Genomic DNA, 2,980 nt, shown 5'->3' with positions numbered 1-2,980 from the left:
CCTCACCCTGCTGCATAAACAGTGACCCCGTACAGTCACACAGTCAGCAATCCGCACCCTGCTGTATAAACAGTGACCCTGTCACACAGTCAGTAATCCTCACCCTGCTGCATAAACAGTAACACTGTACAGTCACACAGTCAGTAATCCTTACTCTGCTGCATAAACAGTGACCCCGTACAGGCACACAGTCAGTAATCCTTACCCTGCTGCATAAACAGTGACCCCGTACAGTCACACAGTCAGTAATCCTTACCCTGCTGCATAAACAGTGACCCCGTCCAGGCACACACTCAGTAATCCTTACCCTGCTGAATAAACTGTAGCACAAAATAAATTAAACAAATATTTGTTATTGTGGCACTTTACTTCAACAAAAATCATGAATTGCACCGCAATATTTGTTTTGACTTTTGGGTCAGCTGGTTCAAACACATCAGCCTTTATTATTTGATTTTGCTGAGAACGGTTGCTTCATTGCGTTGCAAATAAATCATTCGACAGGTTTGGTATCTATGGAGTGCTGGCTGTACCAACATCCTGACTTCACAGAAACATAGAATCCTTCTCGTGTGGAAACTGGCCACTCAGCCTGTCGAGTCTGCACCCACCCTCTGGAGAACATCCCACCTAACCCCAACCACTCCCCCAAACCACCCCACCCTGTCCCTGTAAGCCCCAATTTCCCTTGGCTAACCCACCTAGCCTGCACACAGATGGGCAATTTAGCACAACCAATCCATCATCCCCGCTTCATGTCTTTCGACTGTGGGAGGAAACCGACCACCCGGAGGAAACCCATGTGGGGATGTGCAAACTCCACACGGAGGGTCACCCAAGGGTGGAATCGAACCCAGGTCCCTGGCGCTGCGAGGAGCAGTGCTAACACCGAGCCACACTTGAAAAAACATATTCCACCCTGCTTAAGGGATGGACATGGACCAGATTGCTGTGTGCTCATCCCCATGTGGTCTCACTTGGCTACTCAACAATGCCAATTTTGGGGGTCTGGCATTTTAACGCAAAGATTGGGTACTGATCATAAGCTCTCATGTGTTCAAAGTAACTACTCCTGAAATGTGTGTGTGTGTGAAAAAGGCTACGTCTGACAGGCCAAGTTGTTTTAACTCTTGGAGATGGGCACTCTGTCCATTCCGAGACGGTGGCACGTTGCACCATTCTGACACGGAGGATGGCCGCTCGGCCCACCGGGTCCATGCAAGACGGTTCGCAGAGCCATTCTCCCACTTTATCCCCCCTGGCCCTTTCAGCTCAGTTCCTCCAAGCCCTCGTCCTATATCGTGCTGATGTAATTCCCTGTCTGCGTCCACCTTTTATTGGCAGAGGGCTCCAGTTTGTTCCCGTTTCCCAAGTCTCTCCCATTCGTTCCCTCTATTGTTTTTTGCATTGATCCTTAAAGCTGCGTCCCCAAGATCTTTTATCGTCAGCTTTTCCTTATCTGTCTTACCTAAACCAGCCATAATATGTTGAACCTTCTTTGCTTCGTATTGTAAAACAGGAGTGTGTATTTCTAAGCTCTCAATTCAGAACTTCCCCTGGCCATTGCGTGTATTATACGTGAGCATTTTTGTGTCTCTGTTGATCTGAACGGTCACTTAATTCATGACTTTATAAAATCATGAGGGGTGTAGATAAGGTGAATGGTAGGTGTCTGTTCTCTAGGGTGGGGGATTTCAAGACCGGGGGCGTATTTTTTTAAGATCAGAGGAGAAAGATGTCTGGGGCGAGGGTGAGGGCGGAAGGTGGGGTTGACTGGATGAGATCTGGGACAAAGAGGTGCGCTGACATTCCCTATTTGAGGGACAGACCGAACGGGAAATCGAGAGACAAGAACAAACAAGTCAGGAAGCTGGGAAGTTGGTTGGGGTGGGTAGGGACGGTGGTGGGGGGGGTTAAGACAGAGATCGAGCAAGGGAAAGGATTGAATTCAAGATTGAGTGAGAGGGGGAGGGAGAGATCGAGCGAGAGACAGAGAGAGAGATCAAGAAAGATCAAGCAACAGAGAGAGAGAGATCGAGTGAGACTGAGAGAGACAGGGATAGAGATCGAGCGAGAGAGAGATAGATAGACAGATAGATAGATAGAGAGAGATAGAGATAAAGAGAGATAGAGAGAGAAATAGAGATAGAGAGAGACAGAGATAGAGATAGAGAGAGAGATAGAGAGAGTGACCAAAGCATGGAAGAAAACATTTGTGCACCTTACAGAACAGGTAGTTTGATCCGTATGCCTGGGTTTAATGGTTGCAGTTTATCTGAAAGCTGGCTTTCTCGCAATCGCTTGATGTGCAACTAAACTTTGATACCCGGTCCATCCCTGCCTCAGAATCCCTATTCCTGACTACGGTGCTATGCAGGACCACACTGTCCGCAAGGACATGCACTGGGATAGCCAGTTCCCAGCATCCTCACACTGAATGTGATCAGGCTGTCAGTGGGCGCCGGCGCTGGCTCTGGATCTCCTACTGAGCCAATTGGTCTCTGGCAGGCCTGCACAGTGGCGCCCCCTTGGAACTGGAGCACTGCGTGGCACCAGATCCAAAACACAGCATGGAAACCCTGAGAGAAATGTCAGTCCCTGTCTGGTGTTTAAAAATAAAACCACACTTTTGCCAGTCAATCCTGCTTCCAGTTTCACACAACAATGTTCCTGACAGCGATGGGCCTGTGGCAGTGACACTCCCCTCACACCCAAATGCATACCTTGGCAGAGATAGTAGGAACTGCAGATGCTGGAGAATCTGAGATAACAAGGTGTAGAGCTGGATGAACACAGCAGGCCAAGCAGCATCAGAGGAGCAGGAAGGCTGACGTTTCGGGCCTCGAGCCTTCTTCAGAAATAGGGGAGGGGAAGGGGGCTCTGAAATAAATAGGGAGAGAGGGGGAGGCGGATAGAAGATGGATAGAGGAGAGGATAGGTGGAGAGGAGACAGACAGGTCAAAGAGGCGGGGATGGAGCC

General features: G+C 49.2%; 1 protein-coding gene across 1 annotated transcript in view; it reads right to left on the bottom strand.

Annotated features, from left to right (window-relative positions):
- The window catches only part of LOC109935143 (von Willebrand factor A domain-containing protein 5A), a gene marked incomplete at its 5' end in the record, with an annotated part of 19,906 nt that overhangs the window by 14,130 nt on the left and 2,796 nt on the right, over positions 1-2,980 (bottom strand). The window lies entirely within an intron of this gene.

Source organism: Rhincodon typus, chromosome 42, assembly GCF_021869965.1.
Source record: "Rhincodon typus isolate 14 chromosome 42, sRhiTyp1.1, whole genome shotgun sequence".
NCBI lineage: Eukaryota > Metazoa > Chordata > Chondrichthyes > Orectolobiformes > Rhincodontidae > Rhincodon > Rhincodon typus.
The sequence above is the reverse complement of the archived record's forward strand: the minus strand, read 5'-3'. Positions and strand labels throughout refer to the sequence as shown.